The sequence below is a fragment of the Panthera onca genome, chromosome B1 (assembly GCF_046562875.1).
Source record: "Panthera onca isolate mPanOnc1 chromosome B1, mPanOnc1 haplotype 2, whole genome shotgun sequence".
Taxonomy (NCBI): Eukaryota; Metazoa; Chordata; class Mammalia; order Carnivora; family Felidae; genus Panthera; species Panthera onca.
The window spans coordinates 33,435,026-33,454,319 of record NC_138342.1 but is presented as its reverse complement, the minus strand read 5'-3'; positions in this window follow the sequence as shown (position 1 = coordinate 33,454,319).

Below are 19,294 nucleotides of genomic sequence, written 5' to 3'. Positions count from 1 at the left end.
GGTTATACTACACCATGAGTAAATAAATGATCAGCAATACAAAAAACATAGACATTCTCAACAGACCTACCAAGTCTGTATCACGGGGTAAGAGAGGGAGGGTGGTGTAGACAGGTAAGAAAGGCAGTGCTACAATAAAAAAGACTCAAAGAGATAACTAAATGCAATGGGTAGCTCTTAATGTGAATTTGGTATTTAAAAAAAAAAAAAAAAATGTTTGGGGAACTGAAGAAATATATGGTATGAGTATGTTAGGGAATTATTGTTATCTTGCTAGAAATAATGGTTTTATAGTTATAGTGGAGAATATCCTTTTTCTGGAAGATATATGCTAAAGATAATGTCTTCTCATAATTTAAAAGAGCAAATTTCAAGCTAAATCCTTAAATGAAATTTAGGAAAGTCCAAAATATACACATATGTAACATAAATGTATAATACTCAAAAAATATTATTATATCTGTTTATCTATCCATATGTACTCTGAGAAGAAAAATCCAATCATGCTATAAGGAAAGGAAGAAAATGAAAGAAGAAATTCTAATGGATAAAACTTAAGAAAAGGAGGGGCTCCTGGCTGGCTCAGTCAGTGGAACATGACTCTTGATCTCAGGGTCATGAATTCAAGCCCCCTATTGAGAGTGGAGCCTACTCTAACAAAAAATCATCATCATCATCATATATATAAATGTATGTATATGTATACACACACACATGTATATATATACACACATACATACACATACAGTAAAACCTTGGATTGCAAGTAACTTGCTCTGCTAGTATTCTGCAAGATGAGCAAACACTTCTAATAAATTTTAACTTGATAAACGAGTGATGTCTTGCAATACGATGTCTTGCAGTGTGAGTAACACATGATGCTGATGGTTTCTCTCTCTTTTTCTCTCTCTTTCTCTCTCTCTCTCTCTGCAGGATTGTGGGCGATCCCAAGCTCAGATGCTCGGTCTCAGGCCATGGTGTTTGGCAGAAATCAATGATTTTTCAGAACATTGCAAGGTGCCTACAATAGGCACTAGTGTATCTTTTGTCACTTCAAAGCACCTATGGACAGTCCTTTGCTTTTCCATGCTGAGAGTAAGCTTAGAAATGCTTTGCTTCATTCTAGGTCAGGGTACCTGCAGATACAGACCCTTTTCTCTGCTGCCTTATTGCCAGTTACATTAAATACAATATATGACAAGAGTTTATTAATACTGTAGTCAACAATTGTGTGAGCATATACAATGGCCCCCATGCAGAAAAAGGTTGAAAAGAAAGGCAGTAAGAAAGAGATGATTATGGTGGAAGCTAAGAAGGAAATCATCAAGAAGAACGAACAAGGTGTCCAAGCAGCCAAAATGGCAAGATTTGTAAGAAGTCTGCATCAGCATCTCATCTATAGAAGAGAAAAAGATGAAATCTCACTTCAAATGAGATTAGGGAGATGAGTAAATGTGAGAAATGGTACAAAATTTTGTAGGAAAGCACCATCAGAAAAGGATGTAGAAGTGCAAGCAACGAATGTGTTTAATGACAATGCAATGTCACATTTCCACAAAATCCTCAAAGGAGACAAAAACCAAGTGTCACTGGATAGGTTCCTTGTTAAAGCTGCACAAAAAGAGAAAGATTCCACTGGGCCAATAGATTGCAGTGATTCCATTAGTGATAGTGAAAGTCGTCCTACACAATAACCTTCCTCACTCTTGTCTCCCTCATACCAGCCACAAAGGTTTTTAAAGGTAAGTGCTTTTACCTTAGGTTGTTTCTTTTTCTTTATATATTTTCTTTATTATTTTGTACTATGTTACAGTATTGTAATCATTTTTATATGAACATTTTGGGGTTGTGGAATGAATTATCTGACTTCTCATTATTTCTTATGGGGAAATCCACTTTGATATACAAGTGCTTTGGATTACAAGCATGTTTCTGGAACTAATTATGCTCATGAACCAAAGTTTTACTGTATATATGTATTTTTTTCAGTGAAGAAAAGGACTCCGAATAGCCAAACAACCTTGAGAAATTAAAACAAATCTAGAGGCTTCACACTTCCTGATTTCAAAACATATTAACAAAGCTACAGTAATCAAAACAGTATGGTACCAGCATAAAGAGACCTAAGAACAGGGGCACCTGGGTGGCTCAGTAGGTTGAGCATCAGACTTCAGCTCAAGTCATGATCTCATGGCTTGTGGGTTCAAGCCCTGTGTCGGGCTCTGTACTGACAGCTCAGAGCCTGGAGCCTGTTTCAGATTCTGTGTGTCCCTCTCCTGCTCGCACTCTCTCTCTCTCAACATATTAAAAAAAGAGAGAGAGAGAGAGAGAGAGAGAGAGAGAGAGAGAGAGAACCTAAGAACAGTTGGAACAGAATACAGAGCCCAGAAATAAATCTTCACATACATGGTCAAGTTATCTTTGACAAGGATGCCAAGGCTACACAAGAGGGGATAGTCTTTTCAACAAATGGTACTTGGAAAACTGGATATCCACAAGCAAAAGAATGAACTTGGACCCTTACCTGACACCATATACAAAAATTAATTCAAAAGGAGTTGAAGACCTAAACATGAAACCATAAAACTCTTAGGAAAAAACACAGGAGAAAACTTCATGACCTTAGACTGGCAATGACTTCTTGGATATGACACCAAAAGCACAGGAGACAAAAGCAAAAATACACAAATGGGACTACATCAAACTTAAAAACTTCTGCACAGCAAAGGAAACAATCCACAGAGTGAAAAGGCAAATCTACAAAACAGGAGAAAGTATTTGCAAACCATGTATCTGATAAGGTATTAATATCCAAAATGTACAAGTAATTCCTACAAGTCAATAACAAACAAAAAAAAATCTCAAATTTTAAAATGGGGAAAGGACTTGAATAGATATTTCTCCACTGATGATTGATATACAAATGGCCTACAAGCACATGCGAAGATGTTCAACATCACTAATCATCAAGGAAATGTTAATCAAAACCATGAGATATCACCTCACACCTGACAGGATGACCACCTTAAAAAAAAGGCGGGGGGGGGGGGGGGGGGGGAGACAAGATAGGCTTTCCAAAACAAGATTAAAGTTGTAAATAGTGATAAAAAGATTTAATAGTAATTCCTGAAACAATTAAGGTGGTATCACCTTAGAATTATGAATTTATGCTTAGAATTTATCCTAAATTCTGATTACAAAGTTAATTTTAGAAATATTAGATGGGCACCTGGCTGGCTCAGTCAGATCTCTCACTCTTCATCTCGAGGTCATGATTTTGAGCCCCACATTGGGCACAGAGATTATTTAATAAAATAAACTTAAAAAAATATTAGAAAAAACTGATTATCACATCCGTAGAACAATGAAATTTCTTAATTTGGAAATATGAAGCAATGACAAAGGAAAAGAACAACGGATTCATGGATGAACATTTTAAACCTCAGACAAATAAAAGTAACCAGAAACAGCAAAAAAAAGATTTTTAAGAAAAAACACTATAAAGAAGATGTGGTATATATATACAATGGAGTATTACTCAGCAATCAAAAAGAATGAAATCTTGCCACTTGTAACTACGTGGATGGAACTAGAGGGTATTATGCTAAGCAAAATTAGTCAGTTGGAGAAAGACAAATATTGTATGACTTCACTCATATGAGACCTTTAAGAAACAGAACAGATGAACATAAGGGAAGGGAAGCAAAAATAATATAAAAACAGGGAGGGGGACAAAACAGAAGAGACTCATAAATATGGACAGAAAACAGAGGGTTACTGGAAGGATTGTGGGAGGGGGGATGAGCTAAATGGGTAAGGGGCATTAAGGAATCTACTCCTGAAATCACTGTTGCACTATATGCTAACTAATTTGGATGTAAATTAAAAAAAAGAAAAAAAAACACTAAAAACCATATATTTGGACCATTCTCAAAATTTTAAGAGAAATAGACCTATTAGGTAATCAAAGGACATGAACAATCCATGTTTAGAAAAAGTGTCCACCATCAGTCTAATGAGGTTTAGTGGAACTGGTACACCCAGAACCAGTGCTCAGCCAAGTGCAACATATGGGTTCTTCCAGCCAGTAATTCCACTGATGGTCATAAAAACCTAGCTGGCCTAGCCACTTTCTTCCCCCACGGAAATTAATGAAATGTTGGTGGTGTTTGTTTGTTTTTTTTAAATTCTTGAAGTTATGTGAATTTGGATAGCACAAATTCATTAACCTGAATCCAGATGTACTAATGAAATAATTTCTGGAAGACAAGGCTTAGATTCTTCCAACAGCCTGCCCAATCTAGACATATTTTAAAACTATAGTACAGTGGGTAGGAGGGTAGTTAAAACCAAAATTCAGAGTAATGTTATCATCTGTCTATATTTTAAAAGCAAAGTGAACTACTCACTATAATGTAAAGGGAAAAAATGTTTATGTGACAAACCAATATATCTTATTTCAACAATTTTAAGACATATTTTTACATTTCTGCAGTAACGATACATCCTAAAATCAATGATACATCACCGCTACCTGGAGCTGTTTTTTGTTTTAATTTCATAGAGGTACATAAAACATCCCATCTTATAACTGATGGGATGAATGATAGATATTTGGAAATGTCATGATTTACTTGATATCAAAGGTTTTGTTTCAGAGGGCCACAAAAAGAATATGTTAAGAGTAAAGTTTCAGGTCACAAAGATTCAGGTTTGCCTGAATCCTGGCTCTACCAAATACCAATTGGGTAATGTTGGACAACATTCTTCACATTTCTCATGTTTTCTGTTTACTCATTTGTGAAACAGTATGAATAACAGTGCAAATCTCATACAACTGTGAGAATTAAACATAGTAGCATACGTAAAGTGCTTAAAACAGTGCCGGGCATATACATATACACTCTTAGATATGTGGTAGCCATTTTTATTACTATGAGGATGAAGGTGATAAGGCTGATAATGACTTTCGGCTAATTCAATGGTAGGCATGGTAAATATTTTTTTAAATGCTCACTCTCTTGGGGCACCTGGGTGGCTCAGTCGGTTGAGCGTCCGACTGCAGCTCAGGTCATGATCTCATGGTTTGGTTCATCAGTTCGACCCCCGAGTCGGTCTCTGTGCTGGCAGCTGAGAGCCTGGAGCCTGTTTCGGATTCTACGTCTCCCTCTCTGTCTCTGCCCCTTCCCCACTCCTGCTCTGTCTCTCAAAAATAAACAAACATTAAAATGTTCAATCTCTTCTTTAATTCTTAATAAAACTGCTTCTAAAGGCATTTAATAGAGATCTGTTAAGATTCAATATTTGGCCTGCCTTATTCTTCACAAGACTTACACCATGAGTCTGCATATAAAAAGCTGAAGGGAAGGAAGGCAAAGATGACAGCCGTTTTCTAAAATTCACATTGACTAATACATGGTTACTGCTTTGCATATTAAAAGACATGCAAAACCATGGATAATCGTGAAGACAGAAAAGGAGATTTTTTTTTATCAGTAATTATTTTTTTCAATATATGAAATTTATTGTCAAATTGGTTTCCATACAACACCCAGTGCTCATCCCAAAAGGTGCCCTCCTCAATACCCCTAACCCACCCTCCTCTCCCTCCCAGCCCCCATCAACCCTGTTTGTTCTCAGTTTTTAAGAGTCTCTTATGGAAAAGGAGATTTTAAAAGAAGGAAAATCCTCAGATACTGTTAAAAAATATGCACCTACGCTGATATTTATTTACTCTCTACTGTGTACACGATACTATGCCTCCTTCAATAAAGAAAAAATACTCTTGTAATAACTTAAGCGTACTTTTTGTATGCAGTCCAATACGTGGTCCTCTTTACTCTTCCCTTCAAAGTTATTAAAGTCAACAGGTACACAAACTGACATTCCTCAGTACTGTATGCTGGGTTTCTGCACTGGGATTTTGAACTGGGTTGTTGTTGTTGTTTTTTTTTTAATTGTTCATTAGTCTTTTTCATGAACTAAACTGTAGCCTCCTTGTACAAAAGCAGCCATTTCTTTCCTATTCTTCCCACCATTTCCAGCACCGCAACCCCCCCATCCAGGCACAGTCGCTTAAATTAATAAAGGCTCTATCTAGCTTAGGAACTAAAAAATTGTTGATTTAATTTCTGACCTTTAAAAATGAGCAATGTTAGAAAACTGAACCACGCGATTATCAAAACACAAAACGCATGACGTTTACATTTCTTAAAGCGTGCAAGGGTTCTTTCATTGAAAACTGAATGATGGTTAAAACAAGTTACAAAACAGCTGGGTGTTTGAGAGAAAAACCACAGAAATAATAAAAACGGAACAAAAGACTGATATTAGAATGAAAAGACATTTTTTTTTAAAGTGAGAAAAAAAGAGGCGGCTGCAAATCAGTCATTGTTTTCGGTGAGAGACCAGGTTGATCTCCAGGATTTTCTTCCCTGCGCTCAACCAATCCCCACCTTTTCTGAGTTAACCAGTCTCCAGGCAAGCAGCGCTTCTTGATTGGCTTAAAGATATCGAGTAGAAAAACCAGCCAATCCTGCCTTCAAGTCGGAACTGTGCTATGGAGACATTACAACCACTGCATGGCGAGAATGTGTACAAACCTGTCCCTGCCACAAATATCAGATCCTAGTTCTAAAGACTGTTGCCGAAAGGAAGATTCTTTAAAGCCAACACCAAGCGTGATCTGGCATCTGGCATCTACACTTTATTACTCTAGCTCTCGGGGACGGGGGAGCCGGGGGGAGGGGGGGTAAGGACTGTTTTAACCAAAAGAGCCTACGGTATAAACTGTCCCGGTCAGATGACTCCCTTTATCAAAGACAGATTTCCAAATGGGTATCTCGGAGAGGGTCCGGTTGACAGCAGGGTTTAAGAAGGGTCCCAGTGAGGATCAAAGTTGCGGTGGGGGAGGGGGTGCGGACGAGGGTCAAAGGGGCACAAATACCAGGGACTGGGGATGTCTCTGCACAGTATCCAAAATCGGAACGCGTGGAGCGAGAGGCTGTCTTTGGATATGAAGAAGTGAGTAAATAAACGGCTTTGCTAAGACTACGTGCTCTAGAGGGTGGCCCAAAGTTCCAAGAACGCTCCGCCTGGGAAACGCCGAAGGCGCTCGAAGGGGCAAGAGGTCAAGTCCCGGCGGGAACCAACGAAGCCTGGGGGGGTCGAGAGGGGTGTGTCTGGGGCCTGGAGGCCCGCCCGAGAGTGAGAGGTCGAGGAAGGGGCCGCGGCCCCCGCCTTCGCCCGGCCTCGGGCGGCGTGCCAGGACCCGCCTCTCGCCGACGCCTCACTTCCCCTCCGTCCAGGCGGCCAGGCCCGCGGGCCGGGCTGGAAGTGGCCCGCGCTGGCCCACCACGTCCGGGGATTTAGGTTTCGGTGGCAACGCCGCCCGCCGCTGCCTCAGGCCCTCCGCTTCGGCTCGGGGTCCCAGGGTCCCTTCCCTCCCGGACCCGCCACCCCGCCTACCACCCGCCGCCTTTACCTGCTCCGGGAGCGGGTGGAGGGCGTCGAGGCCGGGGCCGCGTCGTCGAGTGCGCGACGCGGCGCCGCGGGTCCGCAGCCCTTTCCCGCCGCCGCCACTGCGCTCTCCGGCGCGGCGCAGGGCTGGCGAGCAGCGGCGACCGCGGGGGGGAGACGCGCCGCGAGCGCCGGGCGGGGAGACACTGCCGCTCTCTGTCCGGCCGGGGAAGAGCAGCCTCGCAGCAGCCAGCCGCGAGAGGGCGGGTGGGTGGCCGAATGGGGAGGAGGGGTCTCGGGGAGTAGGGAATGGCTGCCACGTCGCTCAGGTGGCTCGCCGCCCTCCGCCTCCCCCACCCTCTCCAGCTCCCCGGCGCGACCTCTGGTTCGTCCCCGAGCTCCGCCATGGCGCGTCGGCCCGCCCCGCGGGGCCGGCTCCGGGGACCCGGCCCGCGGGCGCTCCCGCCTCTCACACTCCTGGAGTGAGTCCCGGCCTGGCCGGTTCTGCCGCATCGGACCCGTCTCTCCACCGCCATCCCCACTACCAAAAAGCTCGCCCGAAATCCTGTTTCCCCCCCCTTCCCTGGTCGTAGTGGTCACATGGAGGAGAAAGCCCTTTTCAGTGTGGCGGGTTTTCGGGGAAGGCGGGAGCTGTTTTGAGCCCGTGAACGTATCATTAAGGGGCCCCTTTGCCGAAGTAAAAGGGCGCGGTAAACCACAGCAGTCTCTCGCCCTCTTCACTCTCCCAACCTAAAAGGCAAAACAGAAACACAAGGTCGTACTCGCTGGTCGAGGCGGGGGAGGAAACGAGAGCCGGGGCGGGCCAGTCAAGGCGCGGGTCCCAGCGGCAAGTTGGGAGGGACCGCGCGGCGAGCCAGACCGCCTCGGCGTTCCCTAACTGGGCTGTTGACTCGGGGCGTGTAGGGCGACGGGCGCGTGAACGCCACCCATGCGCGCGCGGCGCTGCCCGCGAAGGTTTCAGGGCCCACCGGCCCCCTCGCAGCCGGGAGACAAAGAGGTCGACGGCGGCCTCCGCCCGGACGGAGACTGCCGGCCCCCAACCTGCTCTGCCCGACGTCTGTCTGAACGCGCTGGCGGAAGCACCAAAACGTGGGCTTGTTTGCGATGCAGAACTGCGGACCCTGACCTTTGCCCTCCAGTTAGAGCTTCAGTTTTCAGGTGCCGAGAAAAAGCAAGAGGCTTTCTTTCCTTTTTCGATCACTGCTCGTCTCCTACGCCTGCTCCATTTTCCCCCGTAAACTCTGCTTTCTTTGGTTTGTTTCTTCTGTGTTCTGACGTGTAATGTTCAATGTTTTAAGGTACACGATTTTTTTTTTACCCTTGCTTTCTGGTGGTGGTTTTGCTTATCCATGTGTTTTCCCTCTGTTCGACTCCCTTTGCAGTTACTTTTTATTCCACCTTCATTATTTTTCATAGGGAAACAAAATAGCCTCGTGACAAAGTATTCCTTTGCATCGAAGAGACTGTCAATGTTGTAGTAATTGCTTTAAACTGAGTGGAAATTTGGGAACAGTTCAAGTGGATTTTTATCTTCATCTGAGTCTAAATACTCACACTCAATGGGAACATTCTAATGGGTTTTTTTTAGACTCAAATATTTGAGCAGAGACCTCGGATGGTAAATTTTCTAATGAAGCCAACTACACACAAAAATACAAAGGAAAAAAAAGGATTTTTCCTTTTGTATGTTTTTTTGTATTAGAGATCCTTGAGTCCCAGTGTTAAGAAAATTACAACAAAAATCTTTATTAATGCTTTTATTAAATTTCGAAACAGCAAACATTTTAATCAAGTACATAGAATCTCAAGCTATAAACAGCTGTTGCTGAGAACCTAACATTAACTCTGCCTCTGAACAGCCATTAAAAAAGACTAATAACAGTGATATATGCCACTTTAGAAATGAAAGAACCCTAGTAATTATCAACTTCAAACAAATTTAGCAAATTAATATCAATTTTGTTCGTATGATATATGTCACCACGATAATAAAAGCAGACATTTAAATTTTTGATTTTCCTTTGAACATTGTTAAAGATTCATCGCATCTTGTCTGAACAATAAGAAAGTGTTCTTAACATTGGAAAATATTTTTCAAGCCAAGACATCGGCCAGCCTGAATTTTTTAGAAACAAATGCTTACTACTCCAGTAAAAGGAAAGCATTGATATTACAAAGTTCTGAAAATCAGACTCAAAGAACAGAACAATCTTTACTCAACACTCACAAAGCCAGCCTTCCTTTGTGAATAGTTATAAAATTTTTCTCCTTCCTTATTGGTTTAAATTCTAAACCAATAGGAAAAGAACAACACATCTTTCAAAGGATGAGACATCAGCATTGGATAAAACTTTGGATAAATAGATTGTTTATCATGCTCATTCTCATTCAAGATCATATACCTTTCAATTTCAAAGAAGAAATTTAAGAATCTTTGAATAAGTATCTTGATATACCTTAAATACCAAAGTGCTATTCCTGATCACATTCTGCTCTTTATAATCTTCCAATTGGTACATTAAAATTAATTATGTTAAAATATTTAATTCTCTGAACTGTCAGATGAACCTGAAGAATGATAAAATGCCTACAACCTAACACTTTAAATAAGATGAACCCTGTTGTTTCTTCATATGAAAGACTGGCCTTTAAGGAAATGATAAAGTTTCTGTTTTAGAAAATGTCTTAAGTTTTTATACATAGAATGAGCAATGCATCATAAATAAATCTTTTATATTTGTCTAAAGCCATGTTTGGCCTGCTTAATGGCTAAATTCTAAACCTGCTTGTTTGTTTATATTTATGTTTAGAACGTAAGTATGATTTCCTCCCAATCAAAAATAATCTCTGCCTTCACATTCCTATACTTTGATTTTGACTCAGAGCATTCCACTTAATTATAATTACTTACATATTTATAATTTCCCATAGTAGTTCATCAGTTCCTTGAAGATAAGTTCCATAACCCATTCAATCTTTATTCCTCACTGCCAAATGCAGAGCCTTGTACAAAATAAATACTCTATGGATATTTGCTGAGTGAAAGAATGAGTGAGCATTACTCTGTAACACAGCATATGGCAAATCAAAGAAAATCTGTCTCGGGATTTTTTTCTTCCTCTACATAATAGCTAATAAATACTTGTTTTCATTCCCAATTAAACTTAGAATAGCATTGTTGCAAGAACTTTAGTAAAAGAAAGTAGGACCAACATATGCTGGAACTCCTGTGCTTTTCAATTCTGAATCTGGTAGAAACTGGATAGTGGGTAATATTGCTATTATCGAAAGTAAATAAGTATCAATGAGCTTATCTTTATAAAGGATTGCTTTACCGTACTCAACAAGAACTGCAAACCCTGTGACTTTGGGAAAATTGCTTTAAGCGCTCTAAAACCCAGTTCTCTCATCTCTCAAATGCATTCATTATACCTACTTTTTGATTAATAAAAGCATGTAAAAGTAAAAGCCCAATAGATGGTAGTTATTATTACTTACAGATGTTAGTGGACTCAGGAAGAAGAATAATTTTTCTGCAGTTATTTATCTGTAAGAGGCAGGTATAAAGTGCTGTTTAAAAAAAAATGTTTAATGAGGAAATAAATACCCTGAGGGAATGAATAGAATACTAAGAACATCTACCAAGAGGAGATAACATTGGAGAATTGAACTTTGCTAAGAGACTAGATCTTAAGTTTTCTAGATACATATGCACCCACAAGATAACCATGTAAGGTAGCAGATGTGTTAATCATTTCACAATATATATTATCTTGTACACATAAGTATATATAATTGTATCTATTATACCTCAGGAAGGGGGGAGGGGCAGAACGAAGAGGAGAAAAAAGTCAACCTACTGGAAAACCAAACAATACAAAAAATAAGCAAGCAAACAACAAAAACAAGCAAACTAAAACAAGAAAAAATAAGGAGAATGGATGGCATTCCAGGCTGAGTGAAAACTTCACGAAAAACCAAATCTATGTTTCAGAAAGTTCACAGCTCCCCACTATTTCTATTGGCTTTTCTCAAACTGTAAGAAACTATGTAAATGAAGGGTAAATAAATTATACATTTCTTTTAAACTAGAAGGCTTCTCATTGTACTCTGCTTTTCCTTTGAATAAATTCTCATGAGTTTTTAATATGACAATATGCATTATAAAGGAGAGGAATAGTATTACGTAGTTCCAAACTTACTTGACCAAAAATCTTTATCCACGGAGAGTATCTCAGGACCCAGGATTTTATATCACATTTGTGAAGAAACACTTATTTATGTTTGAAGATAAAATCCCAACTCCTTAGCCCACGCTTCCAAATCCTGTCATTAACCCTACAGAAATGGACTTCAAATAGACTGAAAGCCTAGAAACACCGAGGAATGCTCTTGAAAATTTTATCTTCATTTTACCCAATTTCTCCATAAATGGGTAGGCAGGCATGAGGCAGCCTCCAAACTTGACAGAGAAGGGTGGAGATGGGATTGGCAAAGAGAGCATTAAAAACAAAAGCAAACAAACAAAAAAAACAAAAACAAAAACAAACAAAAGCCCTAAGAGAACTAGAACTGCAGAATAGCAAGGATAACTTTCTCATGCCTGGGATAATCCTGAGGATATGATAGCAACCACAATTCTGTGCCTATGTGGAGGACTTTTACAGGAAGCCACACTTCAGTCCAGAAGCATATTATGGTAGCTCCAGCTCTATATAACCGTTAAAATTTCATATTGTTTACCAATAAGAAAACATAACATCCAGTAACCATTCCTGTTGACATCTTCCTGTCAAATACTCTCTCATCTGTAACAATCATACGCTTCCCAATATAACCTACTATCAAGGATGTTGAGCACTGGCCAACAATCATTTATTTTCATTTATATTTGTCTTTACAAACCCAGTTCAAATTCCTTTTCTCCTGTAAAGTTATCCAGTTACCCCAAACTTAATGAACTGCTTCTTCTTCTATGCCCACAGCAATTCATATATAGTCTCTTACCCTGTTGCAGTGGTGACTATTTATTGTTGTGTATCTTCACTAAGCTGTGAGCTCTCTTCCCCTAGGCAAAGAAATGTATCCCAGTAACTAGAAAATGTTCTTTAGCCATTGAAATGTAGTAGGCCCTTTGTAGGGTACCTTCCTTGCTCACAATTTCCCCTTTAATTTTACTTACCCCAATTCCATAGAGTGTACTCCAGAATTTAAAAAAAAATGACTCCACCTCCCCAGCCACAGTGAATTAACCAAGAGTAAGTGTCTTTATTCAATTAGCCCTTCCTGGGAAATTTTAGAATTAGAACAAAGATGAAAAGCATCATTAGTAAAATCAAAAGACAGATGGTAAGCAAAAAATGCAATTCATATCAGAGACAAATGACTGATTTCTCTAATATACAAATACCTAGAAATAAGAAAAAGACCAATAATCCAATAGGAAAAAATAGACAAAGCATACAAAAGATTACTCACAGAAAAAGGAAAATTACTCTTATGTGTATGTGTGTTCCAGCTTTTATTGCAGCATTATTTGTAACAGCAAAAAATTGGGGAAAATCTAGATGTTTATTGATAGGGAACTGGTGAAATATGTGATATCAAAATGTGGAATCATATGGCATTCTCTCAAGGCTGATACAGTACAGTTTCCAGAATAAATTGCTCATTAAAAATGTATATATGCTATACTGCCATTACTGGAAAAAAAAATGGAGAAGGAGAATACCTAGGTAGGTAAGTAGGTAGGTAGGTAGATGTATTTTCTCACATATACATAAAATAGCTTTGGTAGGAGATGGAACAAAGCGGTATCACTGGTTGCCTTGGAGAAATGGAAATAGGTAACTAGAGGGAAAAGCCTGGAGAGAATTTTCACTGTACATTTTTGAACCAAAAGAATCTATTTACTATTTTTTTTAAATATCATTTAAGTAAGAATAAAATATTCAGGATTCTAGAGAGATTCAGTTTCTCTGTTCAACTAAGCCTGTATGAGGTTAACTCAAGAGTTGGGGGCAGCTATATTCTGCAAGAAGCCTGGGAAGCAAAGGAATCCATCCTAGAAAGAATGAAGCAGACAAAGCGAAGACACATTGAGAGTTGGGAAGAAAATACTATCTGGCTCTCAGTGATTTGGTTGTAGTCTTTCCCCAGGCTAGCTGCATCCCTCTCCTTGGTTTCTTTAAAACACTCCTATTGTTGTAAGAAACCTCCCCTCTTTCAGGCTAACTTAAGGTGTTTTCTAATAGTGGTGTCCAAGAGTTTATTTTAGTAGGTTTTTGTAAATGCTTGTTAAAATGAAATGTGAAGTCCTTCTAATGAAATCCATTTCAGTTCTCAAAATGTGATTTGTACTATTTAAAAATTTAAAAAACAAAATTTAAAAAACTCACTTTTTTCAAGTTGAGAGAGGGCAAGGTCAACAGGCATTCTAAAATATTCACCCTAAGCAAAAGTAGTATTTGCTGATGGAAAATATAAACTGGGCGTAGGGCCAAGTAGCACCTTCCACCTAACACACCTTCCTTTCAGATCCTGCCCAAGACCCAAGACTTCTCCGTTAATGTTTGGTGAGGGCATGCCTGAAAGATGAATTCTTGAATTGTGCTAATTAGGATGGAGCTTGAGGATTGGAGGACCCGTTTGTCGGTTTGGTTTAAGCTGATTTGTATTTTGATAGGAAAAGCATTAGGGAGCAGAGCAAAAAAAGCACCAATCCCAGTGCAAAAAGCCCCTGGGTGGTTATTATTTGAGCATATTCAAATATAAATTTTCAAGACCTAGAACTAGTTAACACTTTGAGGCTAAAACTTTCTGAAGGCAGTGTCTTATTTCTTTTTCCATGTTTTCAAATCCATAGATAGTACTACTTATTTTATATCATCCTTCCCAGTATTGAAAAGATAGAAAGTACTTGGGAAATTCCTAGACGGTCCAGAAAGGTATTTGTTTTTTGTTTGTTTGTTTGTTTTTTGGTTTTTTAATGTTTGTTTATTTTTGAGAGAGAGAGAGAGAGGGAGACACAGAATCTGAAGCAGGCTCCAGGCTCTGAACTGTCAGCGCAGAGCCTGATGTGGGGCTCAAACTCACAGACCGTGAGATCATGACCTGAGCTGAAGTTGGACACTTAACGGACGGAGTCACTCAGGCACCCCCAGAAAGGTATTTGTAAAGCAGCTCTTAAAACAGCCTACAAATGAAGTTAAATATATTTTGTATGAGCCTGGTATTGTAATGCACATTCCAAGAATTATAGCATAAAAGCTGCATTTGCATTTATACACCTTTTATATAAAGTAAGTTTAAACAGGATGATGAAATTAGTCTGCTGTGAAATAAGTCAGAATAATTGCATTTAAGCACTAAGGGGTAGAAGAGCACAATTTATTTCTATCATTGAAATCCTGTTGAGGAGCTATTCTTTTTTTAACCAATATTTCTTGAGAATTTAGGGATATTGCATAACTAAAAGACACAATGCCTGACCTTAAGGAGACTGTGGCAATTTTCCTGAGATAAGACATATGCATACAAAGCATCATCATTGTCATCTTTACTAAGAGGAGTAGGATGGTGAAATGGAAAATAATACTGGCTTTTAAACAGGTATAGTGTTCACATTTTTAGTTCTGCCATGTCATTAATCTATGAGCTCTGTGAAGGCAATTAATTGCTCCTAGCCTCAATTTTCTCAATTATAAAGCAAGGATAAGGATGCTAACTTGAGAGAACCATGTAAGAATTACATAGGACAATGTAGATGAAACTAAGGAAATGCATACATATCAGGTGCTTGATAAATATTAGTTTACTCTCTAACTGAACTGAAAGGATTATATGTGTTTTCAAACTCATTTTTATTCGTTTGTAAATAATAATGCATTAGTTCTATCATTGGTGAATTTTTAAATTGAAGTTAGCTAAAAATTTCAATCATTTTGAGAATCAAAACTGTAACTGCTTTAAAATTAAAACTCAAAGAAATACACAGGGTTTTGTTGTTGTTTTTTTAAACGTTTATTTATTTTTGAGAGACAGAGAGACAGATTGCGAGTGGGGGAGGGGCAGAGATAGAGGGAGAAACAGAATCTGAAGCAGGTTCCAGGCTCTGAGCTGTCACCACAGAGCCCAATGTGGGGCTCAAACCCACGAACCATGAGATCACAACCTAAGTGGAAATTGAATGCCCAACCAACTGGGCTACCTAGGCGCCCCCCAAAATAGACAGGGTTTTAATCAAGTAAACTAGGTAGGGGAAAAAACTAAGAATATAATTATTTTCATAGAAAAATGTTATTTATAATTCCAACTTGCTCTTTGAATATAATAATATCACCTAACATAAGTGCTTTTCCAATATGTAAAAATATTTACAAACCAAATATGCAGGTTTTGCTTTGTGTTCCCTACAGATGTAGGTGTTCCAAATTATGTCCTATATTGGACATTTGTTCATGATAGAGCATAGAAATTTCTCATTGTTTTGGTGGGTTGCTGGGGAAAAAAAAAAGTGTTCCAATAGGTGAAAGTCCTATACTCTGAAAACGTTGATGAAAGAAATTCAAGATGACACAAAGAAATGGAAAGACATTCCATGCTATGGATTGGAAGAGCAAATACTGTTAAAATGTCTATACTACACAAAGCAATCTATACATTTAATGTATTCCCTATCAAAATACCAACAGCATTTTCACAGAACTAGAACAAACAATCCTAAAATGCATATGGAATCACAACAGACCTGGAATGGCCAAAGTAATCTTAAAAAAGAAAAGCAAAGCTGGAGGCATCGCAATTCCAAACTCCAAGTTATATTAGAAAGCTGTAGTAATCAAAACAGTACGGTACTAGCATAAAAATAGACACCTTGATCAATGAAACAGGATAGAAAATCGAGAAATAAACCCACAACTATATGGTCAATTAATCTTTGACAAAGCAGGAAAGAATATCCAATGGGAAAAAGATGCTCTCTTCAACCAAATGGTGTTGGGAAAACCAGACAGCAACATGCAAAAGAATGAAACCAGACCACTTTCTTACACCAGACACAAATATAAATTCAAAATGGATTAAGGGCTTAAATGTGAGACCTGAAACCATAAAAGTCCTAGAAGAGAACACAGGCAATAACTTCTTTGACATCAGCCACAGCAACTTCTTTCAAGATATGTCTTTTGAGGCAAAGGAAACAAAAGCAAAAATAAACTATTGGGACTACATCAAAATAAAAAGCTTCTGCACAGCCAAGGAAACAGTCAACAAAACTAAAAGGCAACCTATGGAATGGGGGAAGATATTTGCAAATGACAGATCTGATAAAAGGCTAGTATCCAAAATATATAGAGAACTTTTAAGATTCAACACCCCAAAAAAATCTAACTAAAAAATTGGCAGAAGACATGAACAGACGTTTCTCCAAAGAAGATATCCAGATGGCCAAAAGACACATAAAAAGATGCTCATAATCACTGATCAACAGGGAAATGTAAATCAAAACTACAATGAGGTATACCTCACACCTGTCAAAATGGCTAAACTCAAAAACACAAGTAACAATAGGTGTTGGTGAGGATGTGGAGAAGGGAGAATCAATCCTCTTACACTGTTGGTGGAAATGCAAACTGGTGCAGCCACCATCGAAAACAATATAAACATTCCTCAAAAAGTTAAAAATGAAACTACTTTATGATCCAGCAATTACACTACAGAATATGTATCCAAAGAACACAAGAACATTAATTCTAAGGGATACATGCACCCCCTATGTTTATAGCAGCATTATATACCATAGCCAAGATAGGGAAGCACCCCAAGTGTCCATCGATTGGTGAATGGGTAAAGAAGATGTGCCATGTATATATATATATGTATATGTATGTGCACACACACACATATACATATATGTATATGTATATGAATGTGCACACACACACATATACATATATGTATATGTATATGAATATATGTGTATATATACATACACACATTCAGCCGTAAAAAAGAATGAAATCTTACCATTTGCAACAACATGGATGGAGCTAAAGAGTATAATGCTAAACAAAATAAGTCAGTCATAAAAAAATGAATACTACATGATTGCACTCATATGTGGAATTTAATAAGCAATGCGAACAAGCAAAGGGGAAAAACATAAGAGAAAGAGAAAGAAACAGACTCTTAATATTCTTTTTTTTAAGATTTAATTTTTAAATACTCTCTCCATCCAATGTGGGACTCCAGCTTAAAACCCCAAGATCGAGAGTCACATGTTCTACTGAGTGAGCCAACCAGGTACTCTTAATATTCTTCATAGAGAACAATCTGATAGTTACCAGAGAGGAAAAGGGTGGAGGGATGGGTGAAATAGGCTATGGGGATTAAGGTGTTCATTTATCATGATAAGCACAGGGTGATGTAACTAACGGTTGAATTACTATATTGTACACCTGAAACAAATGTAACACAGATGTTATATGTATGTTAACTAACTGGAATTAAAATAAAAACTTAAAAACAAAAGCAACAACAAAAACCTGTTCCAAAGCAGAAGTCAATCATGATTTGTAGGATGATGTCAATGCATTTCCTCATTTTTCTTTTGGCTGATTCCAAAATATAGAAGGATTTGATCTGCATGGAACATAAAAGAGGGAAATTAAATAAGAATATTTTTGCAAAGTTGACTGGCATTGATCAGGGTAGCCCTACTCACTACACAAATTTTCCAGTCTTCATTTCAATTCACTAAATATATATTCCTTTGATGTATGTTGGGGTCCTGAGGGAACCTAGTGAATAGCCTCTCTCTTCTCTACCCAAACTGAGAGTAAAGAGCAAAAGTAAGTTAAATGAAGGGTCAGATATCACCTTGAACTGATGAGGGCTAACTGGAGGATGTAGCTCATGAGAACCAAACTGACCTGTCACCTAAACCCCAGAATACATTGTGTCCTGCATGGGGTTATAGGCACTTCTGCCTTTTTGGGTACCCTCTTCCATTTAAAAAAAAAAATGTGTTTAATTATATTTTACAACACTGATATAAATATATCAATGTTATATTTTAAACATTTTCTTTGACCTTAAAGTTCATTTTTTTCCTTCTGATTTTAAATTAAACCATTAGGGACCTCTGAAAATATGCTAGACCCTAGACATTGCATCTTCTGTGTCCAATGGAGAAGATGGCCCTGGACAACACACTGGACCAAGTAAGTCTTAAATCCTGAAAAAAGTGTGTGCTCTCTGAGAGCAGCCTTACTCAAGAAAAAGAGAAGAAATGAGGCAAGATGCCTAGTCATTCTTCCCAAATTTACCAATTAGATGTCATTCATTCTTCCCTGGGATGGTTAAAGGGATAGTGAGAAGCTAGGAGTTATACCATCCTAGCTTAATCCACATAAAAGAAAATATCAGTAGAGAAAAAGCAACCTTCCCTTAGCAAGTCTGTCCTTACTACTGAAATGTTTGCTTTCAGTTATCATAATCTGATAATTCTGACCTTTCAGATTACGCATCTAGGGGTGCCTGGATGGCAGTCAGCTGAGCATCCGACTCTTGATTTCAGCTCAGTCACGATCCCAGGATTATGGGATCGAGTCCCGCACTGGGCTTCACACTGACCGTGGAGTCTGCTGAAGATCTTTTCTCCCTCCCTCTGCCCTTCTCCCCTGCTCGCTCGCTCTCTCTTTCTCTCTCTCAAGTTAAAAAAAAAAAAAATCACACATCTAACTCTTCTTGCTCCAGTTTCTTGTTTGCCAGAAACCTTTCTGATTATAACTATATGGCTTTCCATATAGATTTT